The sequence below is a fragment of the Numida meleagris genome, chromosome 1, assembly GCF_002078875.1.
Source record: "Numida meleagris isolate 19003 breed g44 Domestic line chromosome 1, NumMel1.0, whole genome shotgun sequence".
Classification (NCBI taxonomy): Eukaryota; Metazoa; Chordata; class Aves; order Galliformes; family Numididae; genus Numida; species Numida meleagris.
In genome coordinates, this window is record NC_034409.1 from 49,058,351 (window position 1) to 49,080,541 (window position 22,191).

Sequence of the window (22,191 nt, forward strand, 5' to 3'; positions counted from 1 at the left end):
TGAGTTCAGTTTCGCAGTTCTGCATCATTTCTGCCATTTGTCACTCATCACTCCAGAGCTCAGGCAGAGTCCAGTTCCCCAGAGCACCATCCCACCGTGCACCCAGCAGCTTCAATGAAATTGAAGCGTGCTCACACATCACAAGATCACAGTCCCAGCACCAGGCTGCCTGCACCTCTCAGTGCAAACGTGCGTCTTGAAACCTGCTGCCTTATTAAAAAAGCACCAACTGCTGTGCAGCCACCTCTGTGATTAAACAACATCAAAAAAGCCAAGCAGGCACTGGGTACAGCCTCACATCTTGCAGCTGCAGCGTGAACTTCTTGGAATTTACAGGATCATTTTCAGCAGTTGATCTAATCTCCTCAATCATGGATTATCTCCTTATGGATAAATACAGGATCCTGCCAGGAGGCAGTGAATGAGTTGCAGATTTACTGATGTACTTGAGCGCCCTGGAGTTTCAAAGATCCTGCTAGGACCCCTGTCAGGCACCTATATCCTGCTGGAAATATTCTGCCAAGGGTTGCTGTGGGACTTCCACGGGAAGCTGAGAACAGGTCTGAGATCACCAGAGGCTCTTCCTTGCTCTAGACCCCTTCCAACAGATAGAGCTGCACTCCAGGATCTCCCCTGGGGCAGCTAATGACAAAGCAAAGATGAGACCACTCACTTCAGAAAAGGCGACTCCATTCCTCCACTCCTTAGAGTTGGTGCCTAAAATGTCAGGACACCAGGGCCAGATTTACTTGCATTGCATGTGGAACCGAAGGTCCGAAGCCTTTAAGCAGCGTCTCAGACCATGTCTGCACAGTTTCAGCCAAAGCTGCCTCATGGTGCACACAGCCTCTCCCAGAGCCCTGAGCTCACAGTGTTCAGCCTCCAGCACTCCCTAACAGCTCCAAATACAGCAGCAGGTCTGGACTGCAACCAGCAGCAGTTGCATGTAACATTTCTGAGGAATTGTGCTGTCAGGCGGGAACTGGCAGTTTGCTGTTAGGAGAGGAGATTTTCTTATGTTGTGGGAGGGGAAAAAAGTCAGTGTTTGTGGATATGTTTCCTGATAGAATAATTATGTGGACAATTTTCCTTCAGCAATTGATAGCTGTGGTCAGAGTTAAGGTTGCAGTGTGTGTGAGACAGCAAAGTGGGGTAAGACAGAACACTGACCCTGTTTGAGCAAGGTCTGAGTGACCTCCTGTGTCTCCTTCAACTGGAAGGTATGATTTCACCCTCAAAATATAGTAATTCTTTTCAGTTCTGGAAGAATCTTGTAATACTGGGCTATAACTTTAACCGCAGTGGAATTCTCTAAGAAACCTCTAAAGGTGTTACTTAAAATACCTATTAACTGGGAAGACACATAGTAGAAACACAGATAGACAAAGGAGCTTGGATTTTCAAGGAAAAATATATAGAAAACAGTGCCACCCAGGAACATAAATTGGTTTTGAAGATTTTAAGGGAGTTGAGAATGAGTGAACTTGCCTGTGATTACAGGAATAACAGGAGGTGGCTGAAACAGCTCACATAAAAATGAAGCCACTTCAGAGGCACTGAGCCTGCACTGCTCCACCAGCCCATCATGCCTTCCTTTCCGTTCATGCTTCTCCAGAGAAGTGACACAAAGGGCCCAGAGTCCAGCACCTAGGAAAATTCAGCAAACATCCTGTGCATGCAAACAGAACGCCCCAAAGGCATCTGAGGCCCTGCCCTGAACCACAACTGTCTCCAATGCTGTAGAGAAAGGTGGAAAAGAAACAAAATCCAGAAGACAGGAGGGAGTAAAGCTTTTTTAAGCCCTGATAACTGCAGAAACGTTAAACAAGAAGCCTAATATAAGATAAACATAATGAAAACAATCAGAGATTGAATTTCCTTCCAAACCCATTTGATATGCCCATGCAACAGATACTTAGGTACTCCTATTTCAAAGGAGATTTCTGAAGAGAGGAAATTTTCTGTTTAGTTATACACACACTTATCAAGATCCCAACACAATTTACTGCTAGGTGTGACTCAAACACTTATGTGGTGAAAGTAGTGTTAGAAATCAGAGTTAAATTGGGCACTCAAACTGATCTAGATACCTTCCTAGAGATCCAGACAGCTAGACCAGTTTTAAACACTTGAAAAATCAGCATAGTGCACCGAGATGCAGCTGCTTTCAGTCATCCCCACCTCAGTTACTTAACATCATATGGTTGCACACAGCTGTTACTTTTTTGACATCTACTCTAATGGAGTTCACAGAAACCCATCCCAGAAATCACACTGCAAATGGTGCCTCAGAGCTGCTACTGCAACTCCTAAGATGACAGCAACACTATAGAGGCCAGTAAAGGGTTGTGCAGGGTGGGACAAAGAGATTAGACACTGGAAGGGAGGCACACTCTTCCTGGAAAACTGCAGCTACTTGGGTTCCTCAATATTCACACCAAACAGAAATTCTGCTTTTACACTTGAAGGTTGCAGGATGTAACCTGAAAATGAAAACCAAGTGCACCAGTGATTCCAGGAATAATTGTATTCATCAAATGTATGTGTAGACTGCTATGCTAACTGCATTCTCACTCAGCCTGAAGCTGAAAATTAAACAGCTCAAATATGGGCATCTAAAGAGGGTAGAGATTGGGACAGAAGAGGCTCATCTGCCTCCAGGCTGGTTTCTCCCATATTTGGGCAGCACTCAGCAATGCCAGACTCTACTTCGGATTGTCAGGGTTTGTTCCCCTGGTCTTTGACCATTACCATCTGGTAAAATATCTTGAATATAGTGATAGCCAACTGCTGTTGCAAAGAAAAGATAAGCAACACATAACAACCTCACCTGGAATTCAGCATAGAAATGAGCATCAATTTGTTCCGCACTGGGGCCTCTGATCTCATCTTTCCTGGCACAGCAGTGGCCAAAAAAAAAAAACCACACATGGATCCACCAGACAACCCCAGTAGAGTTGTTACCCATTTTATTTTCCTTGAAAGCTTCATGTCCCTGCATTTGTCAGGGCACATCTGCCTTGGTTATATTCACAATAACCAGTCACAGTGGAAGTTTCAAAATATTTGGGGACACAGATTTATCTAGGTGGAAATGCTGAAAAGGAGAACAGGAACAAAATACTTGCAGAGTCTAAAGGCTGTTTTGGGGGGCTAGGGTCAGTAGGGTGATAAAGCATACACATTGGGATTTGTTGTTATCTCAAGGTAAAAGTGTAGTGTACACCAAGGTTGGAATAGACTGTGGCTTATTGCATCCCCCACGTAAATAACAGCCAGCTACAGAGAAAGGTTAATATGGCACAAGGGGATTCTTCATTGCCTATGGATTCTGTGAGATCTGGACATCTCTAAACATAAAAAAAACAAGAAAAGCCCAAAGAGATTGTACGTCAAAGATAAACAGGACAGATTGAGTCACATGAAGTATCACCTTCAGATCTGCACAGCAGCCTGCTGAACTCTTTGGGAGCACAGTTGGATAAGGAGGGGAGACTCCATGCTGGAGAGGATTTTAATATTTGTAGCTATAGTTGGTCCACCGCCCCTAGTTTGGAACAAGCCTTCAGCTTTCTCCAAATGTTACGCATATCCGGCTGGCCCTATCACTAAGCACATCCACTGCCCACAGCAAGACTTCCTGCAGCACACAGCTACCAAGTGGAGAAGTGTCACAACCCAGCTCACTGAAATTCACTGAAGACCTGCTGGGGTGTGAGGAGCCCAGTCCACTTCAAGGGGGAACTAAATGTCCTCTCTGACACAGAAAGTTGGTTCAATCCAGTCTAAAAGCCTCAAGCAACAGAACATCCCTGCTTGTCCATTTATATGACCCATTTTCTAATGGTGGCCAAGGGATTCAAGCAGCACTACAAACTGCAGTAAAATTTAAGGGCATCCCTACTCTCAGTGCTGTGGGCTGGCTACCTTGCACTGAGCAAAGCAGAAGGGAGTCTTCTCTCTTTCATTCTAGCATACAATCTCCCACCACGCCTGTCAGCTGGAGCATGGTACTACAGTTAAGCCACAGAAAGTCTTTGCCTCTCTCTCTCCTAATAGCTTCCCCCATTTGAGAAGGCAAACAAGGCCCCCTCTCCTTTTTCAGGGGCTTTTAACACCTAATTAATTAGTACTCAAAGCAGAGTTTTATGTAAATTTTATTTAAATCCTAATCAGTGCTCTCATTTCCGTGCAGAGTTATTTTTACCATAGCATCAGCACTCAGGTGGGCAAGGAACAAAACTACCCGGGGGAGCAGAGCCCGACGTGCCCAGCTTGACAAGGAGACTGGGAGCATTGGCACTGCATGAGGGGCTGCCAGGTGGCACAGAGACATCCTCAGCCTGCAGCCAGCACTGAGGGGAAGGGGTGAGAGCAGCTGTGGCTATAGGGCACAGATATAGCTCTGCAAAGAGTAGAAGCAAGCATTTCTTGACTGTGGAGCAGACCATAAGGTGTTATCTTGTTGAGACTGTGTGCTCCTCCAGTAGGGAACAGCCTCTCACACAGAGATGTTGGTGCCACAGCCACCAAAGGGATGCTTCACAGCAATCCTTGAAACCAGTCTGGATCCAGGGGCAGTGACTTCATTTAGTCTATGCACAAAAGCAGGGAGTGTCAGAGCAGGAACATTCTTCATGGAATCATTAAGGTTGAAAAAGACCTCTAAGATCAAGTCCAACCACCAGCCCATCCCCACTGACCATGTCCTCAGTGCCACATCCACACAGTTCTGGAACACCTCCAGGGACGGTGACTGCACCACCTCCCTGGGGAGCCTGTGCCAGTGCAGCACTACTCTTTTGAAGAAAAAAATGTTTCCTCATATCCAACCTGAACATCCGCTAGCACAACTTGAAGCAATTCCCTCTAATCATTAACTCTGTTAATTGGGAGAAAAGGCCAACCCCCACCTCACAAAACCTCCCTTCTTAAACCTTGAAGATCTTCCACCTCTTCCCACTCATACCCAATGCCTGGCCTTTGGCCTTTCCACTTACCCCAATTCTGTCTCTGAGATACTATCAGGCATAGGATTGTCTGTGGAACCTCGTCAGATTGCAGCCCCCACATCTTAAGAGAGGATAGAGAAAAGCTCATCTTTCTTGGAACTGGATGTCCAAATGTGTCAACTGGATTACCAGACACTGCATCACAGTAACTCAGACAATCTACAGGGTTCTCTGTCAACAGTGTGCTAGGCATCAACTAGCACTACCTCCTCGCATGGTATTGCTAGGGTAGTTGGCATCTCTCCCCAGTCCATGGAAAAAGAGAGAGGGGAAAAAAATATTCCTCAGCATCTCCCTCTGGGTCATTAGACTGAAACAAGATGCTTGAGACCATTAAAAGGAACCAGCCACTAGTTCTAGAACATGACTACCTAGAACAGGTAGGAGGACCTAGCAAAGAAATCCCAACATGCTGCAGATTGGGAGAGCGAGTTTCACCCTAATCTCCACAAGAACTAGAAGATCCTGAAATTCACTGCTAATATCACTGTTGGTTTACAGTCAAGGAAGTACACAAATACCAACTGTGAGGGTCTCACAGGGCACTAACCACATTTTGTGGACCTGATGAGAGGTAGAGACTTTGAAGAGCAGCCAAAGGAAACATGAACCACATATTTTAAACACAACTCTGATGGTACTTGTAACTACCACCAATATAAATGAATGATCCAGAACATCAAACCCCAAGCCTTTCCCTTAGCTCTTCCCCCTACCCAGGCAACCAGCCATACTCCAGAACAAGTATCCATATTCCAGGAAGCGGTCTTTTTTAACACCTAATTACAGCTCAGACAGGTGATCCAGAAACAGCAAGTGGGCTAAGGCAGTAGAATTCTCATAGCACCACAGGAGAGCTTCTTCCCAACTAATGTTCACCATTGCTCTGGGAGCGCTTCCTCCTCACGCCACTTGCATTTCTTTTTTCCCTAGGGCAGCCATGGTTCACTGAGGTCAGAAAAGAAAAACGTGGCCTGCAGTGCAGACTAGAGCAGGGTGGCTAAAAATCTGTTCTGCCTGGCTCTGCATAAAGGAGACTGCTCTGAGAAGGCATTTTATCTCCTCCTCTTCTGATTTTCTAGAAAGTCAGGAGGCTGAGTCAACGGGAGTGATCGTGCCTCACACTGGATAGATTCATGCTGTTGATTTTCTCTGCCAATCCTTCAACCACTCTCCCTGCACTACTACTCAAATCTATTGATTTGCTAAAATGTCCATCTTTTGTTTCCACCTTTTATGAATCCTTCTGTCTTTTATGAATCCTTCTCCTGCCTTTAGCTTGGATAATTATAGTCTATTTCTTAAGGGAGGAAGGAGGAACTGTTTCTACAAGAGACAATTAGCATCTGCTACCCAGAGAAACAGGAATAGTTGTCACTCATAGCAGAAATCTTAAAAGGCAGTATATACTCTTACTGGGAGAAAAAAAGCATACCCACTACCAATTTCAGCGCATCCATGGCCTGGGGAAAGTCACTCATCACCATCAGTGGAATCATTATAGAGAATACAATGCAATAACAAAACAAGAACTTCATACCAATGCCATCTACCACCAGCATATGAAACTTGGCAAGTGCAAAGCAAGCCTGCCTCAGGCTCCCTCAGCAGTCACTGATCATGCAACAGCTTTTGGGACACTAGAAGAATTCCAAGGTAGTGTTATTAAATGCTTAATATTGCTCTATAACCAACTGGATTTGTTAACTTCCCTTCCACACAGTCTTTGTGTGATGGTACACAGATGTTCCCCAGGTGTTTGCAGAGCAGCTTGGCATCTGATAATATGAACCTGCATAGCAGATGCATCAACAGGTTTTGACACAACGCCATTAGTTTTGCAACTAATGGTAGGAAGGGATGAGAGAAGAAATTAAAATAGAAAGAAAAAATAGACAAATCTGTAGGCTCCCTTCTCACCTCAGACCATGCAGTCCAGGCACTGGCATACAGTGCACCTCATCTGCACCATTCCTTGGACCAGGGAGAAAGTTCTGTGACCAGCTCCATCCTGCCAAAATCCCCTCCTTCCACCACCAGACTCCCATCTGGTGAGGAAACCTGCACTTCCTGAAGACAAGCACAGTTAGAGACCACAGCAAGGAGGGCATTTAAGGTACAGAGACAGGGAAAGTGCATCGCAAAAGGCAGATAGTGGGTAAAACAGAAACACTCCCTTTTCTGTTCCTTCCGATGAGTCAACATGATGAGCCCGTTGTGTAAAACATATGCTGCTTGTACATCTGCATAAAATGAGGCAGCAAGATCTAGGAGCGTTCATTAAGGGGCTGAATTCAAGCCTTATTTTTAATCTCAGGCTTACTCTCTACCCATAATTAGGCCTCTAGTCAGTCATTGAAGCTTTATCTGTGTGTCTTTCCTCATCCTTAAGAGAGGATTATACCTTCTACCCAAGGAGTTGTAAAGAACTGATTCTACATCTATAAAGCCTTGCTTTTTACATCTGTGTAGACATAGACAAACAGTTTGCATTTGAGCAAGATTTGAAACAGACACAGTAAGCCTTCCAAAGGAAAAACAGAGAAAAGCCACGCTGAAAAGTCTCTCTACCTGTCTCACTCAGAGAGAATGTAAAACAGTGGAGACAAGCAAGAGACATGCCACCTCCGTTGCCAAGAACTGCAGCTTCCACATGGACAGGAGGCTGTGAGAGCTGCCCTTTTCCCAAAGAAGCTCAACAGCAGCAATGTGGCTTCAGTTTGCAGCCTTTTTATAACCTCCAGTAACAAGCTGTACAAATGAAACTCACGAGACCTGTGGACTCATTACTATCTTTTAAACACAATTCCCTACAGATCAAGTATGACCATTTTTGCCACAGAAATGGCATAGGAAGCTGTAGCATCTCTGCCCATGTGTCTTTCTGCCAGATGTTCATCACACCAGCTAATGTTTCCCCAAACCCACTGTCATAAAACCATGATACCATAAGATCATACACCAGTAGATCACTTTTTCATGAAAACAAACAGAAATTCATTGAAGGGGTCAGAGAGACTGGAGATGATTACCACAGCATGGCTGGGCCAGAATAGCTTCTTCCCTAGAGTCACATATTCTCTTCCCCTCCAAGCCAGGTGGGCAGCAGTCCTCTCCTTCCATATGAAGACCCCTACAGGAACGAAAACCAATTTCAGGGATATTGGCTAAGCCTCTGCACAGGCTTCCTCTGAACCTTCCACGAGCATTTATCCCTCATTTATCAAGGGATCATTATTTCCAGCTTGCACAGCTTTGCCCAAGCTTTCAGGAAAACAGAGCGACAGTTTAAGGTACATCTGATTTATACATTATCCAAGAGGAAGTCACTTAGTCAGGAAAATTATGTAAGCCTGTGCATGTCTAAGCACTCCATCTCCATTACACAGGAGTGGCAGGCAGTGTCCTTCCCAGCGAGGTTTCTCACCACTCTGGACTTAGCACACAGTTTGCCTGTGTAAGGCATTATCAGCACAGAGAGGAGAAAACAGATCTTAGGGCTCCAGCCCCCTCTGCCATGCATCAAGCAACTTAGTTTGTCTTTGTAGCTTATTCCAGCAGTAATCCTATAATCAGGGCAACAGTTACTTAAGGCAGAGTTATTTCAGATGCAGAGTTATTTCAGAGGAAACTTGCATAGCAAGAGCCTGCATTCCTATAGGCCATGAATCCAAAGCCTTTCCATCTGTAGCATTAATTATAAAAAAACACCAATATTAGATGGAATAGATAATTTATAGGAACAGAAGATTATTCAGAAGGGTATGGCTGACTGCTAGTTTATTAGCCTCCAGCTCCACGGTTTCAGCCAACCAGTGAATGTCAGGGGATGGAGAGCAGAAGGGCCATGACCTTGTTCTTACCCCCAACATTCAGCCAACTCTGAAGCTTAGTGCTCATAGAAAGAACTATCCTCCCAAGAAATGTGTGGGGAATACTGAGAGCCTTATGAGTTTCGCTTCATTCACAGAAGGGGGCTGGCTGATCTGAGGGAGACTTTGTACCAGCTTTTGGAGACATGGTGCACTACAGCCACTGTGAATTAGAGCTGTGGCTCTAGTCCTTCCCTAATACATTGCAGTGGGTTGATTTGTCTGACACAGCCAAGACACTCTGTTGCATCTTGGCTCCATATACCCTGTTATTTCTCTTTTTATGCTATCCCTGGCAGAAACAGCACTACAGAGAGGGAGAACAAATTATTTGTTCCTGTGTTAGAGAGGATCTGGAGGGGAAAGTGGTGGCAAACAACCACTTCTCCCCAAGTGACAAGCCAAAATTTTCTTCCCCAGCCAAGAGTAGAACTCTGTTCTTATCTCCAGTATGAGAAGTGACATACCCTGCCACCACACACTGCCAGTCAGGAAGTGCCATTCCCCTTACAAGACCAGGGGATTGGCCACAAATCAAGCAAGAGTGGCAACTTGAGTGTATCCCAGCTCAAGGATCACGGATGAAGTAGCTCAGTGATGGTCCCAGAAAGCATCCCATCAAATGGTGCAACAGATTGTCAGAAAGCCAGAAAAAAAGCTCTGGAGAGAGCAGTGAAGTATCAGTGGTCCCTTGTCCATACCACATCAGTAAGAATAAGGTAAGTGGTCTTTGTCCTTCCGGGAAAGCCTAGCTCATCCAGCTATTACGGTACAAACAGCAGAACAGCAAGGTGTATGTTTCGCATGCACTGCTGAATAGACAGCAGTTTTTCCCCCCCCCACAGCATAGGTAGGTTTAAGCCTCAACTCACCTTGTTACCTCTTGGTCAGAGCCACTTACTTGTAAGTCTGCAATTCACCTGGAATATGGCTGTGAGTTCACATGGTATATGGGGTACAGTTTCATGAAGACTTCTGCAGGAGTCTACACCAATACTGCTCCCATTCAGAATGTATGGGAGAGACAGGAACAAGCCAAAGGCACAGAAACATCTATCTGCTGGCAGTATTTGCCTTGCATGCTACTTTGAGGGAGACAAGAGTCTCTGCTGTCCTACTCCTCCCCCATACAGAATACCTCAAAATAAACACCATCAGCTACTCATCCACACAGAAAGCTGGAGCTGCATTCAGACAATTCTGTTCAACAGGAGAAAAATACATCTCTCTCCAGCCCTCTCCTGACTTCAGACACATCTGCACTGCAACATGCAGGTTCAACTGTCACCCATGCAGAAGCATCCTTACTAATTCTAAGCTAGGTTACATGGATGATGGTCTAACCCTAACAGCAAGTCCTCCTCCACAAGCAGCTGATAGCCACCAGCCCACCACAACTAGGTGTTATGCCCAGCACAATAAGGGCAGACATAAAACGAGCTTACTTAGTAGATAAATGACACAGAGTGTTATCACATTGCAGCAGGGTGCTCTCCCCAACCAAACCTGGCTGCCACCGTACGCCTACCTGGCCTTGCTACTTTGTTATAATTGGCATGAACACATCACTCTTGTTTGTCATCTTTCTCGTTGGCCGTACAGCTCACTCTGTAGATTTCCAACGACTCTGTAAGGGTTTAACAAGCAAAAGCTGACTTCCTAGTGCCAATCAATTGCAGACAGATTTTATACAGCCATACCTGCTTCAGCATTAGCCACAGGAGATGAGTCAGGAAGCAGACGACTAAAAGTTTAAGATACTCCACTATTGCTGCAATCAGGAGGTACGCAGAGACAAAAATCCTGCTGAACAGCTGGTCAAGCAACCTTTGGATTGTACAGCCTTCAATTTAGGGCTTGTTCTCACTGTGATTAGCTCTAAGAACCTACTAATTACAGAGGTTTGTAGTCAGTCCATCTTTGACAGGCTTCTTCTTTAGATGAAATAACTTTTTACCAATAAGATCTTTGTTCATGCCGTCAAGGTGCAGACCTTCCAACATTACAGCTGGTAGCATCAGAAGTTAACTGGGAAAACAAGAATGTATGGTAGGAAGATTTCATAAACCTTAAAATAGCCAATATTTATAATTATGAATATTGTAGGTTTCACAGTGATTACACACGACTTTGAAAAGCGATCAGGAGTCACTCAAAGAAAGTGAGATCTACCCATTCAAATGCAGTCAAACCGCACTTATTTTAGAGCTTTTCCATCCAAGAGATATTCTTCTTGGAAGCTGTAGAAATAACATATACTGTGTTAAGCATGACCTCATCAAAACCATTCTGCTCTTTCAGCCTCTGGAGCTCTGTGAGGCTTACTGCATTTTTCAAATTAAACACACACTGAATCAGCAGGTGAAGAATCAGCAAAGCACCCCCTCCCTGGCATCCAGCAGGCTCTGGCTATCTGCTATGGCTTCACAAGAGGAAGAAGTCACGTGTCTGCTCCCAGCCCTTAAAGGTTCAGATTTTCAAAGGGATCCAGCAGGTTTTTGTAATAAATATGGCTCAGAGCCTCATCAATTGTGCTAAGTACAAAACTGACAAACCTCAAATTGTAAAGCTCACAAGAAATCTGGTCCTGAAGACTACCAGCATGTTTTTTTTTTTCAGTCAAGTTATTCAGGCTGCAGCAGGAAGTTATTAGTTGATCTTTTAATAGGTGACATTTCTAGGAGCATTTGCTCCAATTTGAAAGGTAATTTGTATTAGCTGCTCTGGTTCCTGTTTGCAACTCTTACCCCCTCCCCTGCTGCAGGCACCTGAGCTGGCAGCTTTTGTATTGCTCTGAGGAGGCAGGAGAGGGAAAAGGGTCATCTTTCACACAGGGTAAGAAGGTTTAACACAACAGGAGCCTGAAAATGTCTTTGCTTAGGCCTTTACCTTTATTAAGGTAAACAGCCAGACCTCACCGCATCTTTTACAGAATAGGCTACCAAAGTACACCTCCCTTTTTATTTGAAGACTGATTATAACATTTGAAACTTGCTACAGTTTAGTTGTCAGTGTCCTATAGTGACACTCACTTGGATGACCTAGACTATTCCTCATTCCATTTACCTAACTGTTTGCATTTAGCAATCGTGATAGCTTAAGTGCTGCTGCTCGCAATGCTTATAATAAACAGAGTCTGAAATGTATACACCCAGATTAACTCCATACATTCAGTATCTCAAGTAGATCTTGCAGGTTTTGTTCTATCAAGTGTGATTTCCAGGATATTATTAAAGGAGTTGTCCCCTGCATTCCTGGATGACATCACTCCCTCATGTCACCCAGGACCCAATCAGAACATCCTTCTCTGTGAGATCCAGCTGAAGCCCATGCAGCCTCCAGGGCCAGTGACCCACCTTGAAAAAGATTTTAGCCAGTGGGTAAACTGTATCCATGGGCATCACAGCTAGATTTCTGCAGGAAAAGGTTCCAGAACACTTGAGTCAGGGAACATAATGTTCCCCAAGGACACTGAGAGTCAGCTTGGTGCAACTCCTTCCTGAGAAAAGCTTGCAAGTCTGATCAAGATCCTCTCCACTGAGGAGAGCAGCATTTCAAGCAGCTGAGAGCTTCCTGTAGATGTCAGAGTGACCTTATGGCAGCGAGGCAGGGCTTGGATGAGGAACCAGCTCCCTGTGCAGTTAGGGCCCATGCTTATCTGCTTGCCCTGTCTCAGCTGCAAGGGAAACAGTACTGCCTTGCTGTGCTCCTTTCAGGAGAGGAATGGTCAATCTGGGAAGCCAGCCCTCAGGAGAGGTTGTGCTAGTAAAATGCACTGTTTTGAGGTAATGCTGTAGATTCAGGATTTGCGCTGAAATCTGTAGTAAGTGCACAGCAGGTTTTTGGCATTCTCAAGAAATATCTGGGTCTCCTGCATATAGGATCTGCTGGATGAATCACTGTAGTTGGCAGAGACAAGCCACACATCAGCTACAGAATCCAGGATTCTTTGCACTTAAGAAAAATCCTGAAATTCCATTCAGTTTAACATTCTCCCTTTTTAGGTCTGTAACTATGTAAGTATGGCTTCTGTTCCCAGAATAGAAGAAATGTAGCATTTTCTTCCCTAGAATCATTAAGGTTGGAAAAGATCAAGGTCATCTAGTCCAACTGCCCATCCACTATGTCCCTCAGTGCCACATCTCCATGTTTCCTGAACACCTTCAGGGATAGCAACTTCCCTGGGGCAGCCTGTTCCAGTGACTGGCCACACTTTCAGAGAAAGAATTTTTCTTCATATCCAACCTGAACCTCCCCTGGTGCTACTTAAGGCCATTCCCTCTCATCCTATCACTGTTACTGGGGAGAAGAGACCAACCTTCACCTTCCCTTGTCACCCATAGGCAAGCTTCAACACTCATATATGGCAGTAGCTATTCTCACCCTGCCAAATCCATGTGCTCCAGGAGTGGAGTGACATCACATGTACCTGGAGACACCCACAAGCTGCACTCAATCACATTTTGCTGGGTACAGCTCAGGGTGGCCAAGTCACCATCCTTCAGAACTGCCAGCAGACCAACATCATGGGCACTCCTAACACAGCTGCACTGAAGTAATCCAGCACAGCTAAACAAGTCCCATAACTCAGGATTTGCTTCCCCAGCCCAGGAGCAGGTTAGGCAGCAAGCACACACACGATTATGGCAGTGGATTGGGGTGTGGGAAGAGGAACAGGTAGCCACAGGTTTAGTATTTAAACCTCATTGAGCACCTTATTTCAAAGGTGCACCCAAGATGCACCTTATAAAGGTGAGAAACAATGAGGATTTACCTCACCTGTTAATCATTTCTCTTTCCTGGCCTGAAAAGGGCTGGAAGGACTTCAGGTGATCACATGGTTTAAATGTCTTTCACATGGAGGACAAGTAGTTTCTGTAGATGTTGCTACGATAAAGAATCCCAGAAGGGTTTTTTGTATATTCTGTGGGATGTGCAGGTGGTATTGAAAAGTTAACAGCACTAAGTGTGATGGATTACTTGAGTATGAAATATTCTTAGTCATAGCCAGAAGAGCTGAGCAAACACTTGCCATGAAATAAAAAGGTGTTTTTTTCTTCCCACCATCTCTACGAAGTTAGCCTGTTTGGAAGCTAGGAAGAGTGTTTTAATCAAGGTTTAGACCTGAAGTGAGAAAGGGCTGTGTGTGGAAGGAAGAGCTGAGCACAGAATTGGTAAGCAGCAGACCCTGAACTCGGCTGCTAGCTGTGACCTTGGTCTGCTCAAGTAACACACCGTCCAGCTAGGGTCAGGACCAGCCCTGAGTTTGAGTCCATCCTACATGCCTTGTTCAGCTCCAAGGTTGCTCCAGACCTTACATGAGGCAAGTGCATCCAGGACTCCTGCTGAGCATGCATTCAAGAAGTTCTTCAAGGAAAGTATTGCCTAGGGAGGTTGCAACATACAGACTCAGTTGAAAGGACTGCTCCCAAATGTGCTTGATGTGGATTTCCCAGGGTTAGGGGAGCTTCACCCACCCACTTCTATCTGCACATAGAAGGTTTGCCTTGCAGGTTGCATTGCTGCTCAGTGGAGGTCACAACTGCATCTGTCCATGTCTAGTGGAGTGTATGTACAGCACCCTATAACAAGGTTAGCCAAATCAAATGCCTGGAAATAATTGTAAGTTATACAGGCAACATCCAAAAGATTCTGTCAAGCTTGCATCCAGCATGGATGTAAACATATCAGTGTGCATAAATAGATCCATGGAAGTGACTGGAGATAGAAGCATCTTTGTCAGATGACGTTCAAGTGTTCTGCAAATTGCTGTGTGTGCATTATGGCTGCACCAGGAGCTGGACAGAGGTAGCTAATGGTAGATACTGCTGCATTTTTTTTTATTAGGTTATCAATCAAGTGAAATACAGCAAGATGCACTTCATGAGCGTATTTTCCTCTGAAAAATCCATATTTTCTTAAATGGTCTGTTTTGATTTCTCTCTGCTGTTTCTGTAACAGCTATGATCCAGACTAGCTAATTTTGTTCTGTCAGTGGCTGTTCAGTTCTCCCACCCCCAGCTAATTTGTTTTTTAACATAGTTCACTATGTATAAGGGTCTCTTTGTTCTTGTTTAAGGTGATCTAATTCTTATGCAAATGGCACAGCTAGAGGCAGAATGCTATCTTTCTTCAATTAGTTTAGAAATTACATTCATCACCACAAATCAATGTTTCCCTACTTGTGGCCATTTTCAAGACATATGGACCAAAGGCTTTTCATCTGTTTCTCATCTCTGGAGATGCAAGTGCCAGTATGGTGCTGGGAGCTGCTTAGTCCTGTGCTCTGTGAGAGCGCTGCCATCCATGGAATCCTTAAGTTTGGAGAAGGCCTCCAAGATCATCTAGTCTACCCATCCACCTACCACTAATAATGCCCACCATGTCTCTCAGTGCCACATCTCCATGTTTCTTGAATACCACTCCAGGGATGGTGACTCCAGTACTTCTCTGGGGCACCCTGTTCCAGTGACTCACCATTTTTTCAGGGAATAAGTTGTTCTTCATATCCAACCTGAACCTCCTCTGGCACAACTTGAGGCCATTCACTCTCATCCCATTGAGAGTTAGCTGGGGGAAGAGGTACACTATCTAATACCATCGTGATGCAGCCTCATGTAACACTCTTGTATATTCACCACAGTCCACCATAGGCCCAAACATGTAACACACCTTCTTGCTCACTGCAGCCAACAGCTCTACTCTATAAGAGCTGGAACAGTTTCAAGTAGCTTAAACTTGGTTACTTCTCCCAGATCTGCATAAAGGGAATATTTAAGAGGTCTTATTCATACAAGAAATTGCTTCTGAGCTGGTGGAATCTGGACATAGGGAAATCTGTGTTGAGCTGGAAACATTGGTTCTTACTGACCACTGCTTTTCTCTGCCATCCTAAAATTAGGAAGACAGATTCCTCTCTGGACCTGGCACAGCAGTGAAAGCTCATTCGCTTTACCTGCTCATATATAGAGAGAACAACTGTGGCCATCTTGAGCAACAAATAAGATCTTCCGGTTCTGCTCCGCTAAAATATGTTTAGTCTTCTGACTTGGTTAGTTTATTTGTTGAGGCTTAAAAAAAAAACCTAGTGGCTAGACTAGTCCAGAACTCTGTAAGCCACAAGAGAGAAAACAATGAAAGTTCAAATCCACTGAAAAAATAAGACGATAGTGATCCAAAAATCAAGAACAAGTAAATCCAATTTAGACGGAAAAGCACTCCAGCAGGAAAGCCACACACAAGCTAGGACAGACCCCCCATCCTCACATATAACCTGGCCAGGCAGCAGCAACCATCATCCCCCTGCAAACCACCCCTTTCTTTAGCTCCTTGACAAGCAACCTCGTTTGCTGGTTAAGGGGACCACATGGAGCTGCAGGAGCTGTTAAGCCCCAGACTGTGAATTCATACACTGCAGGCAAGGGTTGTTAGAAATGCACTATGCAGAAATCATAGCTACATGAGGTCTCTGACAGCTGTCTTTGTCACGTGGGCTGTGACCCCACTACATCACTCTTCACTTGCGTAAGCAACAAAGCATGCAAATGTGAGTTGTTGCAGGAGCAACAACTGGGCATCTCCATCTAGTCCAGTCTGAGACAGCATGGCTCTTTGTCAGAGACAGGCCCAGAGGAAGCCAGGATTAACAGAGGTTCAAAAGAATCACAGAACAACTTGTGTTGGAAGGGACCTCACAGATCATCTAGTTCCAACCCCATGCCAAGGGCAGGGTTGTCAACCACCAGTTCAAGCACCAGGTCAGGCTGCCCAGGGCCCCATCCAAACCAGCCTTGAACACCTCCAGGGTCAGGGCATCTACAACCTCCCTAGGCAGTCTGTTCCAGCACCTCACCACACTCTCTACAAAAAACACTTTCTCCTTAACATCTAGTCAAATCTCCCCTCCTTTAGTTTAAAACCACTTCCCCTGTCCTATCTATTTTAGTGTGCTCCTTCACCCCAGGGATACCATTGCTGGGAGCCATGCAGTTACCTAGCATTTTCAATTGCAGGATCTTAAACTCTCCTTTTTTTTTTTTGGAGCACATCTCATTAAGTTTCTCATCGCCTGCCCCTCCACGTGAAAACAAACAGCATCACCGTCCCCATTTCAAAGCTGGGGAAACTCAAGCGTGAAGGGCTAAGCTTAAAACAGCCTTTCTAAATGAATGCAGGAAGGCTTTGGCAGAGTTCTGGCAAGAACCCGGCTCTTCCTTCTTGCAAAGCTTATCATTTTAACCTAAGATCATTTTTTTTTATTTTTTTTTATCTCCTGTAAAGAGCCCTGACAGTCCTATGAAGAATACTATGTAAATACAGGTTGTAGCTGTTGATATAAATCACTGTAAATCAGTAGCTGACATCAAAAGCATAAAGCTGCTGCTTCTTTCCTAATGGATGGGCATTTCATATTCCTGACAGTGCTGAGAATCATGTCTCTCTAAAAGCCCATTCCCATCTGTAATGTGATAGAAAGTGCAACAAGATGGCAGAGCAGCAAGGCCTTTGGCTACAGCAAGTGAGAATCTGCTTAGATGTGCTAGCAACAGACACAAAAATAGGAGCAAAAAAACCTGCTTACCTTCAGAAAGCCCATAACATCCTCAGGTATGCAGAGATCTCTAAAGAAATACCTTCATCTCCACTGCCAACCCTTAAATGAGGTCTGGGAAGGGGTGGATCCTGGCTCCATCCCTTCCAGTTACTCAGGTGCATTGCATGCACCTGAGCTCCCCTGGGCTGGCCCTGCCTTCCCACCAGGTGCTCAGTCACTGGTTCAAGCTGTGACAGCATTTTCACTACACCATCCTTCATTCTCAGCACAACCAGAGGTAGAGCTGCCCTATTCATGCACCCAGTCGTATCAGTTGCCCTCAGCCCTGCAGCAGCTACAAACATGATCGTTTGATCTTACCTCCCTCTAAAGAAGACTCCTCCTGGGGCTAAAACCTAGAGAAACAAGAATGGAATGCAGACCGTAGTTGGGTCTGGAGGGAGGACAGCAGAACTTTTCTTCTTGATGAGTTAATTCTCAAGCACAAGGATACGCTTCCTACGGGCACTACCTGAAATGTTTTGTTGCTGGATTTTCAACTTTCCAGTGAACATGTTTGTGCCACCAATCCAAACTGTTTTCCAAACCTTTTCTGGTGCCAGAATGATCACTTACCATTTAACCTCTTCCCAGCTCAGAAGCATTTCCTCCAGGGTCTCTGGGCAGTATCAAGATGTTGTGAACTAACATAAAAAAGTGAGGTGGCACTTGCAGATAAATGGAGGTCAGTGCAGAGAGGACACTCCAAGCAAGGATTCCTTAGATCTTTTCCAGTTGCAGCCTCATTCCCTGGGGTGCCACAGGACATCATGGTTTTGTCCAAGTCAGGCTGAACTCACATGGGGCACAGGCAGTGCTGACATTTGGGGTTGGTCTCAGGATCAGAGTATGAAAAGAACCTGCCACCAAGCAGTGGTGTGGCAAGTGGCCTTCCATATCCCACTGCAGTCCTCTGTGCCTTCACCATCCTGCTCTAGCCCTGGCAAACCCTGAGCACAGGTAGTGCCCAGCATCTCCCATCGTGGCAACCTGGTTTGCCCAGAGCAGCTGCACCCTTCCTCCTGCAGTGCTCCAGGGTAGGCTAGCACTTGCTAGGAAAGCCATGGAAGGGACTAAGTGTCCTCAGGAACAATGCACCTTGGTATTGCACAGCCATCCCTTGCATTCCCAAAAGTGACTTTCTCCAATTGGCTGCATTGATATTTCAGCACAGCTCTGTGCTGACTGAGGGGGTGAGCCACTGGGAAATCTCTCCATCCCTTCCTGCACCTGTGCCAAATTCAGAGCTTGCTCCTCAACACGGAATGATGGGAGACAAAGCAGGGGGAGATGTCACACACAGCCTGGGAGGAAACACAGCTCAGGTCCCAGACAGATAGGTTGCCACAGCTGAGTAAGCTAAATCTGGTCTGAGAAGACTGGTGAGAATAAGTGTGTCAGCACCCAGCAGAACGGGAAAGGTAGATGTCCATTCCTTTTTCAGGCTGTACTACATGACTTTGCTCCACTGACTTGCAGAGCAGAAATCTTTGATTTTGGAGCTGATTATCCAGCTAAGAGATGACAGAGAAGAGAGGAATAGTAGCTCTCAGCCCCCCAGTAACCTATCTAGGGAGTGAATGAAAGTGACAAAAACCTGCCAGCATGTTGCCTACACATGAACAAATTCTGTGAAGTCAACAGTGCTGTTACAGTCATTGCAGTTGTGTCAGGGGGATGGGACCACCTTGAAGCTGAGGACTGTGCAAGATGCATACCTGGGGTGATCCTAGAGCAGTGTGGTACATTCATACACTGCTTGGGCATTGAGATAAGTTCCCTCTGTAACTGCCATCCATAGACATGGGACCCATGATGCCTTCTCAGAGACTGGAGAGAGGAGCCTGTTTGGGAATGGAGCACTCAGTGAAGGAGCATGGCATAGATTTCTCCTTCAGACACATTCCCTCTTGCAGTGCTCCATGCAATTTACATATGAATACTGTGGTGTTCTTCATAAGCAAGGATTAAGAGAAGAAAAGTGTAGAGGAAGTGAGGGGCAGGGAAAAGAAAAAAAAGGCATGACAGAAACTGGAGGTGGTGACGGGCACCCAGAGGCAAGGTTACCGCTCAGTTATTCAGTGCTGTCCCTGCTGACACACACTTCAAGGGTATACTTTAAGAAAGAAACGCTTCACCATGTTTTGTCCCCTCCTTCCTGGCCCTTTGATCCGTTCTGCCCTGATTTCTGATACCCTTGTGCAGCATCCAAATCATCCTCCTGAGGTGAGCATGGTAGGCTGAATTTTTCCAACCCAAGGCAAACTTAGTGCTGTAGCCCTCCCTTCTGTGTGTTATAGGCTGGGCTTTTACTTGTGACTAAGAGCCAAATATACGCTCAGAGAGAGAGCAAAAAATTAAAATGATTTGGGGAAATTAGTAGGAATCATGCATGCACATTTAGGATCCCCAAGTTGGTGGGGTAGCTAAGGTGCAAATTCCCAGTGACACACACACAGATCACAACATTCATAAGCTGAGAGTCTTATTTGACAGAAAATGTAATGCAAGACCTGGAATGTACAAGTACATATTTTTATAGAGTTCCTAAAAAGTAGTTGCTGGTAAAAGAAGACTTCTATTAAGGAACAAATAATCACATCTTTAGTTGGTCCTTCATTAATTTTGCAACTCTCACTTTCATGAGAGGCTGTATCTCCAGGAATTCCTCTGACAAAGGGGTCCTCTAGAATCTAGAAGACTATCCAATTACAATCTAATGAAACTTGCAGGAAGAGTGACTGAGTATGGATAGATGCCTCTAAGAGCTTTAGAAGAAGAGACAGAAAGAGGGTGAGGGAGTGTGTGAGAGACAGAGAGATTCACTTTCTCAGATGAGAGAAGTAAGGAGAATTATATCTGTCCTTAAGTGTTGTAATGAGTGGAACCAAGGTACTCAGTGCTAGGTTTGGACCTGATTGCCTTCCTTTCTTTCTTCTTTTCCTCTTTCTCTCTCTCTTTTTTTTTTTTTTTAAGTGCAGGACCCATATTTTTTATGAAAAAACTCCATTGCTTCTTAGGGAGACTTTTTAGATGTATATGCAATAATAAAAAAGGGCTAATAGCTGAAAAGCTGTATTCATGGCAGTATCAGCAGAAGACAACATTGCTGTTACTCATCTGAGCCAGGCACATTGCAGATGACTTCTGGGAACACGAGGGAGGTTGCAGAGAGCCATTAACTTGGAAATCCTACCCAGAGCAGGATCCCAAAGAGCTAACAGCTTTTCCTATGTCTCTGTAAGTACTGGGAGTCATCCACAGAAATAGACTGTATTATCATGCCTGGAAGGAGAACTTTGTGATGAGACATTCCCGTCCAATACCCGTCACAGGCATTGTGATCCCTGAGCTGGCATGGGATCATGTTAGGATTAGAGGTGATGTCCTTAAGTTGTGCCAGGGAAAGTTCAGGTTGGATATTAGGAAAATTTTCTTCTTAGAAAGAGTGTTGGTGCATTGAAACAGGCTGCCCAGGGAGGTGGTGCAGTCACCTGGAGGTGTTCCAGAACCGTGTGGATGTGGCACTGAGGGACACGATCAGTGGGCATGGTGGGGATGGGCTGACTGTTGGACTAGGTGATCTTAGAGGTCTTTTCCAACCTTAATGATTCTATGATTCTATTCTATGATTTATGTCAAATTGATTCAAAAGTGATTGAGATTAATGGTGGATCAAGCCCATCTACTCTTCTTCATTGCTAACATATCCTGCCTAGCTCACCCTTATATGAGCCAGGCTACCCCTAATGACTGGGCAAACCCTACTGTTTAAACTTCATAACTTCTGATCTGAGCTTCTACTTCACAAACAAGGCTGTGAGCCAGAAGATTGCCCGGGAGCAAGCTGGGAACACTGTTGTGCATGTGGCCCCATCTCCCTCCACGTTTGGCTGAGGTCTGAGTCTCAGTTCATGTACTGAGCATCCAGAAGGTGCTGCGAAGTGTGGAGGTGGACCAGGAGGTTGTAGACCCAAAGGAAGTCATGGGGGAAAAAAAAAAAAGGCAAGCAATAGACAGCTGGAAGCATTCATTTCAATTATAAAACCACGTAGCATGTTAGTACCCCATCTATGGTCACTTTCACCATGTTTCTAAGAAATCAGTTCACTTGTGTGTGTCTTTGCAGAAGCAGCAACATTTAAATGAGTCCTACAGGAGATGTGAAGAGAGAGATTTCAGGCTCACTGTAGTCAGGATTTGCATGAGAAACTTAATTCCAGGAATTACATCCAAGAAGAAAATAAAGGCCTATTAAGTGACCTACCTGTCCAGCTTAATCAGCTCAAACACTGAATGAAATTAATTACAACAATCAGAAATTGAAATGAATATGCCAATGGTCCTCAAAAAAAGAAGAACTTGGTAATGTTTCAATTATTTAAACATTTCAAAATGATGTTTTCAATTCTCATATTTCATTTTGATTTCATTTTCCAGTTTTATGTTACCTTTTATAGCTTTTAAATGTGCTATGATGTCAGCACATGTAATCTTCATATCAAAAAATAATATGAAAAAAAGAAATGAATAACAATCTATATTCTAAAACAGTATTTTCAAATGAAAATTCAGCATTTTCCACAATTAAATTTTATTCATATTGAAGGTTTCTTTTCCCACATCCTCTCAACAAGAATTTCACAAAATCCATTCAACTTTTATCCAGGGAATATGAAAACAATAAAGAAACAAAACTCCCGTCCTTCAAGAT

At 44.7% G+C, this 22,191-nt stretch overlaps 1 long non-coding RNA gene across 1 annotated transcript; it reads right to left on the reverse strand.

The window, feature by feature from the left end:
• Positions 6,936–17,502, reverse strand: LOC110388304. Its single transcript, XR_002432850.1, has 4 exons — positions 17,466–17,502; positions 10,585–10,912; positions 8,045–8,145; positions 6,936–7,082 (listed from the first exon to the last, which is right to left on the reverse strand). It is a non-coding gene; the product is annotated as an uncharacterized LOC110388304 (long non-coding RNA).